Source organism: Haliaeetus albicilla, chromosome 11, assembly GCF_947461875.1.
Source record: "Haliaeetus albicilla chromosome 11, bHalAlb1.1, whole genome shotgun sequence".
NCBI lineage: Eukaryota > Metazoa > Chordata > Aves > Accipitriformes > Accipitridae > Haliaeetus > Haliaeetus albicilla.
In genome coordinates, this window is record NC_091493.1 from 684,920 (window position 1) to 701,660 (window position 16,741).

The window sequence follows — 16,741 nt, forward strand, 5'->3', positions numbered from 1 at the left end:
GTACCGAAGAATAAGCAGACTACTTTGCACAGCAGCAAAACAGACTCCCTGTATTTGGGGATTTTGCAGAACTGCTTGTTTTCAAGGTTTTCTTTTCAGTGTGTTGAAAATTTCAATCACAAAAAAGTTTGTGTAAGTTATAAATTGTAATGCAGTCTGTTTAGATGTATCTTGTGATTCATCTCATGTAATCAGAGATGATGATGCACTGAGCACTTTTGAAATATTCATTCTTACATCCTTTAGAACGTATCCCAAGAATTCAGGAAACTGTTATTGCTCAGTTCTGCTGAGGAGACAGCACACTGGCAGACAGTTTTTGGCACTTAAGCACATTATTAATGTATGGTTCGGTTGTTTACTTAGTATTACAAAAATATTTTTTGTTCTACAGAGGATACCTGTAAATGGTATCCTCTTCCATCTCCCTATAAACTACCCAAACATCTAAACTTTGTGAACAGCAAAGGCTGTTTCTCTAACAAGAGAAAGAGAACAGGAATTGGCATGTGCAAAGGCATTCCAAAGTGATCCTCAGCAGTTGGTTATTTTATAAATTTTTAATAATATCTAACAGTTTATTTTGATATAAAATTTCAAGACAGGTGGATTTTTAATTACCTCACAATGGTTCTGTAATAGAAACAACAAGCAAGAAATTGCAATTGAAGTAAGATTTACTTGTCTTTTGGATTGATTTTTCTTACAGGTATAAAATTGTATTATTCTGTTTACATGCTTGAGTTGTTCTGAAGAGTGCTGTAAACGAGTGTTCAGAGGCCAAGAGTTGAACATACATAAAGTCATTTAGTCTGAGTCTCCCAAAGTAACCTTCATTTGTGCTTGCATTACTTTCTGCTCTTAAGGAATTTTTCCATGGGTTTGTACCTGTAGTTAGAAAGAAGATTCCATGATGTGTGGGGTAGATGGTTTTTTTTTCTGAAATGATAAAGCCTCTGAAAAAGAGATTTGCCATCTTTTAGTACAAGAGTTTTGCACAGAAAGATAGGGCAGATAGGAGATTAGGCTTAATTAACCAATACAGAGAATAATAAAGTTACTAGTAAGCAACGGTCTCAGTTGACAAGGAAAAGACATGAAACATTCTCCCCTTTAGTTGCTTAGTACATTTCCACAAGAAAGGAAAAGGGAACTGTGTCCTAAAATCAAACTGGAGTACTGCAGTGTCTAAATTTTAGCCTCCTAGTCCTTGGAATATAAAATGCAGGATCTATACCAGACATTTTGATTCCCTGTGAAGAGGGGTACAATCTGGAATGACTCGGGAACTGCACAGAAAGCTGCGTAAGGCGAACAGGCTCAATCGGAGCTGCTTTGGCCTAGCCAAAATGGAAGTAGCTGAGGCTCAGCGGTGGTTTTAGCCCTCCCTGTTCAGTGCAGTAGTTCAGCCCATGAAAACGGATGTGGCTGTGAATCTTCTAGCACAAAGATGCACAAACAAAATGCCCTTCCCCACACTTTTAAAGAGTAGAACAATGCAAACAATGAAGAATTAGTGATTATTGAACTCCCTTTTATATAGCTTGTAAATCATTTAGCAAGACTGAAAACTGAGATTTGCATTTCCTTTCTCTGTGGGACAGTATATCGAGCCACCTGCTGGGGAGAGCCTGAACCATTAAGATGGAAGCTGGTTTGGAATAAGTAAAAGTACACCCTTTGCTGGAACCAAAGAACGTACCTGTTTATTTAAGTTGTGGTTGGCTAAGGTAAAAGCCTGAGACTGTGCAGGATTCCTCTCAGCTCATTAGAGAAGAAAAAGAATGGGGGTGAGGGGTGTCAGTTCCTTGCTACAGGGACTGCTAATGCATAAACCTTCTGACCTCTATTAGTCATCCATAAAATCACCAGCGGACTGCTTAGCTCTCAAGATGTCAAAACTTCTGAGCATGGGTGGAAGCAGAACTGTCCGGGGAGCTTTTAATGCACATGCAAAGCCTTTAAAGTAAGAGCTACATTTGAATTTAGGCATCCTGAAGTCATGAGGCTGCTCATTTGGATTTGAGGGGAGGGGGCAGAGGCAGTTAATGATTTTCGCTTTTGTTAAGAAGAACCTTTGTAGCACTTACCTACAAGGATTTAGAAAGGATTTATCTGGACCATTCTCTTTTAGTTTTATTACATGCTTGATGGCCATGAAATATTGGAAGGAAATTGATGTGATAATGTTATAAAGAGTCTATAAATAGCATTATAGTCTTCATTATGATTCCAGTTGTGCTGCAGTTACCTGTGCTCCATGTTGAGCAGAGCATGAGTGAGATGAACGAGCTGCTGGCAGAGGAATTCGGGCACAGGGACAATGCAATCAGTGACTACCTAGCTACCATGTAAGGTGAAACAAGTGTACGGGGTGTCCATATATCATCACCACAGATATTTACAGATGCATTTCCAGAGGTGCTCACCCAGCTAAAGCCCCATCATGTAAAAAATGCATGAGTGGTATTCCTCACTGTACATTAGTATTCCTAACTGCAAAGAGGATGAGAGAGCTGCCAGTACTTTACAGGGGAAACTGTGTCCTGTTGCAAGTCAGCAGATACTTGGCCATTAAGTTTCAGCGAGGCCAGAATCTCATTGCGTATCTAGGTTGGCAGGGTAATTTAGGTCTTAGATGCTTTGACTCCTCTATCCTGTTCATTCAGGTATTTAGGGATTTTCTTTTTTTCCAGCTGGAAGAATTAAATTTTAGTCATCTTTTTCAGCCCTTTTCTTCCTCTGTTCTACAGATATTTGTACTCACAAATTATCAGTGACTAAAAATTCCACATTTTGTTTGTGATTATATCATCCAATATTTGGTCAAACATTATCTTAGTTTACCATCTCAGTGTAATTAGATGCTCTACACGGTAATAGATGCTGGAATTTTTCTGCTTGGTTCTCCTAAGGTGCAGAGAGAGCCCTTGTTGTGAGCCGTTACAGCTAGACCAGCCATGCGTTCTGTATATTATGTATGGCTACATACAATACCCTGCAGCTCTGGCAGGAGGCTGAGGGTTTGGGAAATACAGAAATGGTGAAAGGCACTAAAGAGATCACAAGCTATTTAAAACCCAAATTCTTTGGGATTTTTTAGGCTAAAATTTCAAACGAGATAGGTTAAAATTTCAAATGGGAAAGAGATAGGTTAGAAAAAACGTACAGCTGCTATACAGGTAGCATTCGAATAGCTGTCCAGTTTTGTATCGATGCTTAAATATAAATAACTACAGGTATATGTATATGGGAGTTCTTTTAAAATAGTGTTCTAGGTCTTGCAAACTCCACAGATTTTGAATCTGGAAGGTCAGTTAATGTATGTAACCCAGACAGTGGTCTATAAAAGAATGGTTTGATTGCATACTAATTTTAGTCTACATTTTAGTGACATTCTAGCAGCGTACGTGTCGGAAGCGCTGTACTAGATGCAATGAGAAGCACAAGCTAACAGCTGAAAAGTGTTTATATCGTTCCCGTCAGGTATTAAAAAAATCTGAACAAAGACTATTGTTTCTTCACTGGCTTGTTATCAGTCCAGCCTTTGAAGCTACAAAGGACGCGGAAACCGCTGGTAATGGCTGTGTTCCACAGAGTGTCTGTGGCCGGCGCTACCTCCGTTTTCAGTACGCGGTCTTGCCCTTGAGCACCCCTGCGCAGAAGCGATTTCCCTAATAAAGCAGGTAGTAAATTTGAATGAACCGCGTCCCGCAGCCAGCCGGTGCCCTCGATCAGCAGAGGGTGTGACGCGTGACCCTGTCACAGCAGGTGCAGCAGGTTGCGGCCGGCCTCCGTCTGACTCCAGTCAGGGGAGACGCACACAGAGCGCGGCGCGTGACCCGCCCACCTGCCCCCCGCTGCCCCCCCCGCCGGCGCCGACCTGTCGCGAGGCCGGCCCGCGCGCGCCCCCGCGGCGGTTGTGTGTGCGTGTTTGTTTTTGAAACGGGCGTTAACGGCCCTTCGGCGCGCGCGCGCTGCTGAAGGGGGCGGGGGGGCCGTCTCCACAGGGGACGGAACGGCTCTGAGCTTCCCCCCGCCCGAAGCGGCGAGGAAGTGTCGCCGCCTCCCCGTCGCTCCTGTCCTTGGAAAGCGAGGAGGAGAGAGGGACGCCGTCTTTATTATCCTGGTTTTTAACTAAATAGAAGGTGAATCTGAGCACTCTTGGGAGATAGTCGCTGAAGGAGGAAATAAGTTTCATTTAAAGGATAGCTCCCTTCCCCTTTTCCTTTTTTTTTCTAACCTTTCAGAAAACACCTGAGGCAAAGCACCCCTGGTATTGCAGAGGGGGTAGCACACCTTATTGTTTATCATAGTCGTTATCATTTCCAGATGGGGCCGATGTTACTTGATGTAGCTCAATGCGTAAGCAGCGTTTCGGAGGTGTTTCAGAAGGATAAGGTGATGTCTAAGGTAGCACAGTTGTCAAAGGGAGCAATCCTGCTCCTTAGCAGCTCTATCTACTTCATGGGGGGGAGGGGGGGAGAATATTTTTTAAATATTTAGAGGAAGGGGATGGAATCAATACAGAGAAACATATTTAACTTTATATTTCTACAAGGACACTGTTAATGACAAGGAATAAATAATTTTCAATTTTAATAACGTTTTCAGCAATTGTTACACCTTTGTCTTCGTAAAATTGTTTCTCGTCCTTTGGTATTACATAGTAGTGCTACAGGTACATAGTTCACCAAATAGTAGAATTCTTTGTCAAATTCCTTATAGTTTAGACTTAAAAAGAAAAGATACTGTATATTGTAATTCTAAAATAAGAAAAGTTGTGCTTTATGTGGATTGTGTCACATGGTACTCCTGAATAGAAATTGGACTTTGTGGTCTAATTTGAATGCCTTTCCATTTTTGTGTGCTGTTTAAGCACTTAAGGTATTTCTCTTGTTTTCCCCCACCTTAAAAGCTGGCTGTGTTATCAGCTGAATATAATACTGAAAAACTTAGGTAAAGGCTTACCTGTTTTAACAGATATAAACTCTTGTTATAAAACGAATAGGATTGGATTGCTTATACAAGCTGTTATGTTATGCAATCATTGTATTAGGTATTTTGAATTGTAAATATGAGGAGAAAGTCTGTTCTGCGGAAACTTACTCATTTTTCAGCCATTATGCAGAAATGCTTTTGTGTGGTTTTGAGACATTTTTGAATTAGAGAATATAAGGGCTGTATAATCAGGTTCCATTTGTATGTCTAATACACTCTATGTGGTTGTCAGTTTTCACATCAGGTGCATGATTCTTGCTGTTAATGACCTAGGGTATAAAAATTCTTCCTTTCATCACTGTTCTCTCACCAGTCATGTTTAGGTAATGCTCTTCCACTGTTGCCCAGTATCAGAAGCTAAGGCTATATCTACGGAAAAGACTTTTTCAGTGTTTTTTGAAACGGGTTTTTCAAAACTGCTTTTCTCCCAAGGAATAGTAAATGATCTTGGGATAATTAGAATGATAAGTAGTGACTGCTATAGTTCAGGTTATGTGTTCTTAATATAGTATTTTTATGGTGATAAGAATATATTTTCAAAAAGAAAAACACTTCAAGACTGGGAGATAAAGCAGCTTATTGCATCAATAGCTCTGATGCAAAACAGTGTTTTACTGCTTTAGCAGTCCTGTTCAAGGTTTACTTAATGGAACTGCTATGGGAATACTTAAGTAATAGTGATTAGTCTGGTTGTATTCTCTGCTATACTTCCTGTATTTTTTTTTTTTCAGTGCAATATTAGAAGAATCATGCCTTCTTTTCCTGTGTAGGGATTCATCACTGTCTTAATACATGGAGTCTTTCTTAAAATATATATAAATGCCTTCAACCTTTGAAACAGGAGGTAGGAGCTGAGGAAAAAAAAGATTCCATACTTAGAATTTTTGATTGACTACAGGATGCCTACACCACTGAAATCCCTTGTTGTTTTTAAGGAAGTGGAATGATACCAATTAGATTTCTTTCCTTTACTTTAACTATGTGCTTGCTACTTAGTAAGCATTGTGATAGGCTCTCTGTTGTGCTATATGATATTATATTATATTCAGAAAAGCATAACATCACTGTTGTATTTGCAGAATCCAGGGTTTCAATAAAGATGATTTATACTATCTTTAACAACGGAACCTATTTGACAAGTACAATAGGAGTAATACATCAGAGATTGGTTTCTTAACATACTCTGAAATTTTGGGTTCTCTTTAGTAGATTATTTTATCCTAATAGATTAATCTAAGTATCATTCTTACGATTTTTAAACTATTTCCTTTCCACAAAACTTTTTATTTTTAGAACAAAGGAAATACTTAAATGTATTCACGAGAAAAGATTTCATTATTTCTGCTTTCTTTTCTTTTTCTCTGTCCTAAAGTGTTTAAGCTTTCATTTTTCTCCTGTCTGAAGTAGAAGTCAGCTGCATTATTTCTGTGGCTGAATTTAAAAAAAAAAGTTATTGATGCTGCTTGGAATTATTTGGTACAACTGGTTTGTTATGATGTGGGATAATTTTGTATCACACCTGGGGAGAAAATAAAATGCAAGGTTATTGACTATATATAATAACTGCCCTTTTAATGATGGTGGTTTTACTTATTCTGGTTTCTTCATGAGTTCATAGTCACTGAAGTTAGTGTGAAAATAGTATGAAGTTATCTGAAGTTGTCCAGGAGATAGCCATTTTGAATCCTTTAAAAATAAAAGCAGAGGAAATAAGTTACTTGTATATTAGAACATATTTAAGCACCTCTGATACCTTTTCTTGTAGATTGTGATCTGCTACTGGAAAGCACTTGATGAAGAATTCAGCGTTTTACAAAGACAGGTGTCCCAGTAAGCATAAGGCTCAAACCATGTTGGAGAAAGTGTAATCTTCAAAACGTATCACGTCATTGAATAATTTTTTTCTAGTGGCTTCCTCCTGTTGGTTCAAGGTGCTATGATTCTTTAGGCTGCTGTTATTAATTCATTGATGTGATTCTGATAGTGGAAATAAATAGTAGCAGCACAAGCATTCCTAGTAAGTGCTTCCCTCCGACCCAGTGTTCCATACCAAATGTCATTTATGAAAGAGGTGCTTCTGCTGCCTTTGGGCACTCCAAAAGTATTACACCTTTGGTAGCATGATTCAAAAAGTTCTGCATGAAACAAGTCAGGAAGGTTTTAATAACCATGCTTTCTGTTTTGGTTTTATAGAATGTTACTCTGCTATCCTCAGTTTCTCTTAGGTGTTTCTTAAAGCACTTGTCACACTAATTGTAGTGAATTAACACCCATAATAGTAATTTAATGATTATTTTTGTCTCACTAGAATTCTTAGTGCTCAAAGGGTAGTTTTGTCTGGAATTTTTCTAACAATGGCTTTAAAGAGTTTGGATATTTTCTATATCAGATAATTTGCATTAATTATTTAATATTGAATATATATATTGCTGTGTGCAAAATGGTGATCATGTTGTGCTCAATTTTCTGAAAGAGAAGAAAATTCAAGTAAATTCTCTAATGAATATGACACAGTTTAGAAGCATTAAATTTTCAGCAGAAAATTTTAATGTGTTGGAAGTTCATAGGTACTACCATTATTTTCTTTTTCAGTTTTGAAGGCCATTCTTTCTAGGGTGACATTTTCTTTGCCTCAAAACAGAAATCTGTCGCCTACTGCGTTTTCCTTCTTGCTTTTCAGAGGGTCTGTTTAGTGATGATCTCCTGCAGTTTTGCAAATATGTACAGCTTTAATGCTTGCAAATAAGATTCTTACGTCATCTGCTGTTATTTTCAACAAAACTGAGTAGGAACGCATATGTGGCTTTATGTGATTTGTATCTCCCTCGTTTGTCCCTGTCCTTAGGCAGACTGGTTGTATGTACTCTGGCCTGAAGACTGTTTTGAATTGTGCTCAGCAACCCATTCAACAGAGCAGAAGGAAAGCCCTCTTTTGTGCCTAGTATATAACAAGTTACCTGAGAGGCAGACATGACTCAAGATGTCTTATACTTTATCCGTCTGCCCCTATGAGCGTCACGCTTGGATTAAAATGTCAGTGTTGCACAGTATTATGTAAGTTGGCATGCATCATATCTTCTGCAGGGAGTCCTTAGACTGCCTGAGCAGTTCTGGTAGCATGGATATATTCTACAAGTGCTAGGTCTTGTGATTGTTTCTAAATCAGCATTGCTGGAAATGGCGAAGGAGATGGAGACCTTGTGACTGTTTAACTCTCTCCTTCTAGAGAGCTCTTGAAAACATCTTAAGTCTTGAGATGTGAGAGTTACTGATAGTCTTAAAAGTGCTTCTAACTCTTCCTCCGCTTCTTGAACACACAAAAAATCCTAACCACCACAGGAGCTCTAGAAGAGGCTGGCAAAAACATGTGCTGGCTGAGAGCAGGTATGTAATCTGGATTAGGGTTGTTCAAATGTTCTCTTAAACATCATTAACCTATTCTCAGTGATCAGTCTTGGCTGGATGAGTGCTACAACGTTCTGCCACTTTTAGAAAACTTAAAACTGACTATGCTGTCTCAATAACTTTTGAAAAAGGAAGCATCTCTAATAAAGTACATGCATATATTAGAATAATTTTAAGAAGATGTTTGTCATAATTATGAATAGGAAGATCTCAGAAAAAGATATTACAATACACAATTTGCATCCTTACAACTCGGCAGCTCAATGAAACTTTTCTCTGTCAAGTATTAAAAGAATGCAAGTTCATATTATGAATTTTTAAGGAAATAGAAAAAATGCAACTTCTGAGCTATCCTAAAAGTCTGCCTTAAACTGTAAACAGACTTTTTAACATTCCTAAGTTTTTTTTTCTTAAAATAAGTTCTCGCAGTAATGCTGTGGTTAAATGGTGCAAATTTGCTGAAATATTTAACCTAGAGTACAATTGTCTGCCATGGGTATTCAGCTGTTTTAATTTTTGCCCAGGAAAGCCTTGGCTCATGTGCACATATTTACTAAATGAGAACCAGAGAAGAGATGCTTTATACAGTTAGGGTTTTGTTTATCATTGTGAGAAAGCTGTTTCAGGTGCATCAGAGAAACTATGTATGCACCTATTGTTGCAGGCAAGGTTCTGGACACCCAGGTGCACCCAAAGAAGTGGTTTGTATGAGAGGGATGTGTACAAGGATTGAAAAGAGAAAATGCAGTCTAATTCCAGCCTGCTGTAGGGGTGAAGCCAAAATCTAATCTAATTTTGCACTAAAGAAATTGCAGAATATCTTAGCAGAATTTGGCCAGGTAGTTCACAGGCCTTCCATGCACTTTGCACAGGATCCACCAGTAATTCTGGCAGGATGAAATGTGATGAAGTGCATGCTTTCCACTCAGCAGCAGCTGAAGAGGCTTAATGTGGAACCTAATTATCTCCTCCAGCTGTGACCAAGCAGCCAGTTAGAAACAGCTGCTGTGAGAGACAGTGTGGGCAGCAGGTGGAGTAGTTGTGTGATACAGGTGAAAGAAGCTTCAAAAAGAGAAATATCTAGAGGAAAAAGCCATGCAGCAATGGGTAGGAACAGCATGGGCAAATGGCAAAGGAAGGAAAAAATGGTCCTTGGTTATTGAACAAGAACAGAGAGGAGAGTCTGGAACTAAAGGTTCATTTCTTCTCTCTCATATGGAAGGGGAAGCGAGAGCTGCAGAGCTGAGGGTCCAAGGATTCCTGTGTTCGAGATTAGAGAGACACTGTGCAGTGCATATGACCCCTCTGGTCTTTGGGTTATGATTTTAAACACCACTTTCTCCTGCTCTGCTTTCAGGCCCACACTCTCTTGATGGGAAGACAGGTGATCAAGTGACATCTATACCAGGTCTAGCAGTTCTCATACCACGGATTCTGTTGTGCTTGATGCCATATCCTTTTTCAGTGATGTAAATACAGAGTGCACCAGAAGAACTTTATATGGGTAAGTGATTCTGAGAAGGTGGGTCAGCCAACAAAACTTGGACAAACATTTCTATTTGGAAAGTTGTATGGGGAGGTTACTGAACTAAATCGGCAGTTAGTCTGACTTAGATCTCGGCATCTTGGAGGACAGCTGAAGAGAAGCTACTAAACTTGTGATTTTGCAGACTTCATTTACTTACCCCAGCAAATAGGAAACATTTGATGCATACTTCCTACAGTCTGTTTCCCTGTAACATTTACTCTTTTGGAAAGCTTTGTTAGGCATGGTCTTTACACTGTGAAAGGTTCCTCTTACTTGAAAAACAAATCTGTTATTTATTCAAAACAAGATCTTGCTAATTTCCAAGGCTGCAGATGCAATATCATAGGGAGCAAGACTGACAGCAGAGCTATGCAGACTATAACATCATAAAGTCATTACACTTTTATTAACAACTGGGGCAAAAAAGAAGGCAGTTCCCTTTTATTTTTCCTCCCAAACCTGCTGGTGGCTGGGAATGCAGTTTGTACTGTGTGTGCTTTCTGAAAGGATAGATGTGCTGGATTCATCCTCCACTTAGGAACTGCTACCACTTCTTCCAATCACTTCAGTAAAGAATATGAGGGGAATGGTATCTAACTCATAGAAAAGATGTGTAAGAAGCTGCTGTGCTAAAAGATTGGGTAATGTTTATAGTCTGCTCAGCATTTTGCCACTTGCTTTATGGCTATATTAAGTGCTTATTAAGTGTCTTAGTTTAACGTCATACACACTGTCTTTATAATACATGTTTGGATTTCATGTGTTATCTCTGTGGCACGTAATAAGTATGCATAATAACCTAATCATTTCTATGTAAATGATAAATCACAAGATGAATAGCTTTAACAGTTTGAAAGAAAATAAAAAATATATAATTTATAAAGGAGATTCTTCTACAGGAGATTATGGACAGGCATAATAAAAAATAAAAAGTGTTCTCATTTCTGGGTATGAGGTTTTTAAACAGCCCCTTCTGCAACAACTGGATTTTCATGTTCAGTCAGGGCACTGTAGTGTGCTGGTACCTTACTTCCACTCACATTTCTTTCCTCTCTATATCAGCAAGAGTGAGAGGAAGCATTTTTGAGGAAAGTACTTGGGACAAAAGGATTCTAAAGAGCTGATGGATTTATATAGGTTACCTTTGCCATCATAGACATATTCTTTAAAGCTCTGAAGTACAACTAGCTGAACACGAGCAGACTGTTCAGCCTCTGGAGAACCCCATTGCCTTCAGGCGTAATCAGCTTGGGCACAGCAATTTGACCCTAAAGTGAACTTCTGAGCACAGGCAAGGAAATACCACCATCTTTATCCCATTGCTTCGGTTCTAAGTGCGTGATTGTGAGAATGAGAAAAGCCAGAGTGAATTAAAGCAATCTAAACAGCGACACCAGCAAAATTTCCCTTTATTTAACACACTATTCTTCCACTGTATTTATCAATTCTTTTTTACTCTTCATGTCTTACTAAACCTAAACTGAAAGATCAGAGGAAAAAAAATAAAAAGGGAGGGAGGGATCAAGTAAATTTTCTCTCACTGAAAGGGATGACAAAGTTCCCATTGACTTAAATGAGTGCATCTCCTTTTGTGCTTTACTTTGAATCAGGAGTGTGCTTTTGAAAAAAATTTTATCATCACCACTTACTGTGCTTTGGTTCACATGATGGAAGTGATCATAGAGACACAAACTGAGTTCCTTTTGAGTTAGACTGAACTTAAGGGCACATTCCAGAAGTACACCTAATACACTTCAAACAAACATTCAGACCATGGGATGAGAGAAGGGCTAATCTGAAATGAAAATACTGTCAAATGGATGTAGTGTGGATATGAAGTTCTGTGCACCACTGTTTCATTTTGTAAGTCTTCTGCTAGACCACATTATTTGCAAATACAGAGGTGACCAGTGAATCCAGGATTGGTCTATGTATTCTTTGTTTTGAAAGGCACTGTGCTCTTCAGTGCTTTAATAGCTTCCTTAAAAAATTTTGACTGTTGTGATGGCTTACAGAAATGGGGAGCAATTCAGTTGAGATTTAATATGAAATTGAAATTATGAGAAGGAAAGAAATATCTGAAATTAACTTAAGACTGATTCATCTTCTGAGTTTAAAAATACTGTGGATTATAATTTAGAGGGCTCTTGTATGGAATTGTTAGTACCAAGTACCGTGCTTGACTGGTTTAAAACATAAACGTCTTAGAGAAGATGACATTTTCAGGATGCATGTCTGTAGAACCAATTTATCACCATAGATTAAATGCTCTGCTTAGAGTTAAATAGCTAGGCCGTATTTACCCTCCTTCTAAAACTGTAATCATATCTTGTGAAGCTTCATTATTTAGTTTTGAGGGGGTTTCTAAATGAAAATTTGAAAGGAAGACTTGGACAGCTCTTTTGTGACAGGGAACAGGAACATGGTATGTGGGTTTGTGTGTTATATTAACTTTGTGCAGTCTTACAGCACATGGCTTTTTAATTGTGACCACTTAAAAATATATTATTAGTGATCTGAATTAATTAGAGATAATGTAAAAATCAAGGGCATAAAAAGACATGTCACATAGCATGTGTTTGCTCATTAGATATGACAGTAACTCTGCAGGGGAAATTAATATTGATATAAATATTGAAACAGAAATACACTGGAGAGGAAGAGAGGCTGAGCACTGTTCTTTGCCAGCATTTATAATGGGAAAATAAAACAGAAGTTAATATTGACTACAACTTCTCATACACTAAGCATGTTCTGTGGCTCAGTAGGTTCCTCCCAGTACCGTTTGATTTCTCTGAGACAAATGGTGATTCCAGTAATACTGCTATGCTTCAGGCAAGGAAGACTCCATAACTGCGTCATTTTTCCTAGCTACCATTATACTACAAAATTTGTGTGAAAACTTGGAGTGTGTGCTACAACCTACACAGCCTCTGTGGTGTAAATGAAAGCAGGAGCAGTCAGTATACATAGTAAGTATTACACAAATTTCTCCATTCAATTTGCTGGCTCTATTTGTCGGGTAAGCAGATCTGTTGCTATTTCAGTGCTATTTGCTCTCTCTGGTAGGAAGCCAGCAGTTCTTGTTTACTGGGAGTAGGGCAGTGGGCTGTTGTGCCAAGTGTGTACTTTTTTTGTTGTTTAGTTTTTAACTGAGTGAATTTAGAGCTGTACCAAAACGTATATTTAAGTTGCGTTTCAGAAGTATTTGCAAATGTTTTGACTAGCAGAAGTTTGTCTTTTGTCACTGTAATTGGGTAAAGCCTGGCTTTTTTTTTTTTAAATGTAAAAAAATGTTAAGTAGTTAAATAGTTAAGAATATGAAGCGTATTGTAAATCAGTGATGTGATGCTAATCTTGTCTGGTTACTGCCTGTAAGAAGTGCCTCATCTCCATTGGGACTCTCCAGTAGGACAGTAAATGGGACACAATGTGCTGATATGGTTTCCTATCATTCTCCTCAGTTTCTTTCCTTTGTTCCTGCTTCTGTCTTTCTGAAACTTGAATCAGATATAAGGAACTCCCACTACAAAAGTTCCTGTACTGACATCACTGGGGAGCTGTGAACTAACTGCATGCCATCAGCAGACTCCTAGTTTAGATGCAGCTGTGCTGACTAGTGCCTTTGCTGGCTTAGTTTATAGTAGCTGGCAATTTATGACCACCTGCTAGATAGACCACAGAAAAGCTCTTATGTATGCGGTATCTCCAATAGAAGGGCCTGTTGCTTTAGCTATGCTACAATCACTGTTAGGGATTAAAACTTGACCAGTGCATGAAGTCTTTAGGATTTTAAGTGCCTTGAAGTAAGGAAGTTTTGGCTTTTTTCTCTTTGTGTTTATATAGCATTCCCTAGTACCATGGGGGACCTGGCTTCTGCGTTTTGCAGTGATATTCCAAACACGTGCTGGTTACATGCAAAAAATACCATTCTAGTAGTGAATAGAAAGATAACCCTCTGACCTTTCTCCCATGTCTGGTGATGGCCCGTGACCTAAAAGGTCAGGTCAGTTGATCAGAGCCACTACAATTGGAGCGCCAGTTTTCTGGATATGAGGATCTAAATAAAAACTTGCAAGTATCATTATTCTCTCAGTGTAGCCCAAAATTATTTGCCAACAGGCTGGTCTTCAATTTTGCCTTTCGGATTTGTTCCAAAGGATTGTGGAGAAACTTAATACTTTCTCTAATGTTCATTCTTGCATTCTTCTTGTTGTTGGGTTTTGGGGGCTTTTTTAGGTTTTGGGTTTTTTTTTTTTTCTTTAATAAAAACAGAACCTGTATTCTTTGTCGGTCACTAGCAAGTAGAGCGCCTTATTTATGTTAAGGATAAAGTTATATGAATGTTGAAATGAAATCCTATGTATGTTAATCTGCTGTTTGAGCTTCTGAATGTTATGACCAGGATGTTTTTTCTTCTGTTAAAAAATAGAAAATGAAAATTGAGCTACCAGCTGAAAGTTTCTACAGTGCAAGTGAGATACTTCAGCAGCATAAGCAACTCTGTTACCTCTGTCCTCTTTCTAGTAGATTGGAAGGTGCATGCCTAGTCTTAATAGCAAAACCATGGGTCATGGCCACAGTTGAATTCAACAAGTTCTTAATTTGTTGTAATTTATGCTGCTGGAATAATAATGGAGTATATACTTTGTGATCAAAGGGGTACAGATTGCTGAGCTGGCTCAAAATTCATTTCACAGAAATAGCAGGAGTGCTTAGTGTGTGAAAATTTCTGTCATTCTTGTGGGGTGGAACACTGACTGACAATAACTGGCTTATTAATGGCAAATTTGAGACCCTTCTGATAACACAATTGAATTCTGAGATCTTTGTTTGTTTTTTTTAAACAGAGGTTACTTTTGTGGCTTATGGGTAAAGTCATGTGATATTACTCAAATTCATGAATTATGTGAAATTGCCCTGTAAGCTCAGAAAGGTCAGCAGTGTCCTTATGAGCGCTGTTTGAGGACAGGCTGTACATTCCGTATACTTGGAGAGGGAGAAGATTATTCTGTGTTTCCTTTCCTTTCTTCCCGTTCATGTCTTTTTACAAACAGCTCTTATGATCCAACTTATATGTCTATCAATATCCTAATAAACTGGAGGAGTTGAAACTTTGCAAAACAGATTCTGATATCCTTTTAACAGAATGGAGGGAAATTAAGGTATATTTTGTTGTTGCTTATATCAGAGTAGTTTTCTGTTTTGAGGATTGCCATTGCTGGCTCACATCCTCAGTGTTTGCAGAAGACAAAACAGGTAGTTCTGTCATTCTCAAAAGAAGCCTGGGAACTCTAGGCCACTGTGGTCATTCTGCTGGCAACCAGAGAAGACGCTGTTGCTCAGCTGTGGAGAGCTGGCTCAGGTCTGGATAGAGGGAAACGTGTAGAGCCTTTTAGATGTCATAATTTTTTGTGTTCTATCATTCAGCATCCTAGTGTGTAATAGATCTGTAGAAATTTCTCATTGGTGATTACTATAAAGTAGCTAAAGCCTGCGAAAGTGATTAGAATCAAGGATTGTCATGGCAAAAAGGGAGCTCTAATAGGGGAAAAAATTGTGCATCTGTGTACGTACAAGTATATGTACATACAAGTGAGCATGCATGCTCTAGTTACCTCAAAAATATCCTACATATGTAGTGTCTGTCAGCTTTGGTATAGCTGCAAGGACTGTTTATTTATTCTGTTGATTACCAGTGTAGAGAGGCCTATGTAGCACTGCCAAAAGTTATTTCAAAGCAAGTAGTATGCACTCTACTTAGATGTTAGTGACCACTCTTTTGCTAGTGTTTAGCCTTTACAGATAAGCCTGGAATTAACAGGATTGTAGGAAATTATTTTTTTGAGACAACTTGAATTCAGAAGCCAATAGTGGTATACAGGTACTGACCTGGAAGTCAAGGAAAACACTGTTTTATTAGTGGTGAAAACTGGATGCAGTTTCCACCTTTGGCAGTGAATGAAATCACAAACGTGGGTTTCTCTTTCCATGCAGGAGGATGAGGTATAAATCATTTTGGATATTGCTCCTAAACTGAACACAAGAGTCTGCAACATTTTATGGAGATAATAAAAATTAAGGAGGTATTATATGTGATGCATATCAATCCATCAGCATCTAGCTGTGATATGATTGTGTGTATTTGACACAAGTTGACAACCTTTCCTACTGGGTTTCACTGTTCAAGAAAAGTCAATGATTTGGGGCCCCACAGCAGAAGATATATTTGTGCTGTATGAACATTATACCAGTTATCCAGTTTATGCTGGGAATTTAATTGTAAAAATGTGGATTTTCAGAAAATAATGCATATACAAATCTTTCTAACAAGAGAGAAAAATTGATTTTACTGGCTGTGCTGAAATTTTCAAACGTTAGAAGTTGGTACATGCAAACTGAGCTGTGTATTTTTCATTTGATTCCAGTGCATGCTTATTGTTTAATAGAATTTTCTTTATAGGCATGCTGTATATTTTATTACTAGAGGGTGGGAGTGTATACTGTATTTTGCAGATCAAGTATCACAGACACTTAATTTTAGAATAGGCAAGTATATCCAGACGTAAATACGGTCATACTATTTTTATTGTATGGTACCTTACCAAACCCTTTTTTCTTAACCCTGAAAAATGGTTTATGATTTGATATATTGGCCTGTGGCAACCAGTGCTATTCATGTCAAAGGAAATGACAGCAAATGGAGAGGAAAACATGCCAACATGCTTCAGTGCAGTTGCTACCTAATGTGTATTCATAGAGGTATATAGCACTAATGGAGGCAAATAAAAATGGCAGGATAGCTAA

General features: G+C 38.4%; 1 long non-coding RNA gene across 1 annotated transcript in view; it reads left to right on the top strand.

Moving 5' to 3' along the window:
* Positions 1-16,741, top strand: part of LOC138687932 (uncharacterized) — a 161,166-nt gene that overhangs the window by 76,837 nt on the left and 67,588 nt on the right. The window contains exon 4 of the long non-coding RNA XR_011326982.1: positions 9,764-9,910. This is a non-coding gene — a long non-coding RNA (uncharacterized lncRNA). The remainder of the gene's footprint in view (positions 1-9,763; positions 9,911-16,741) is intronic.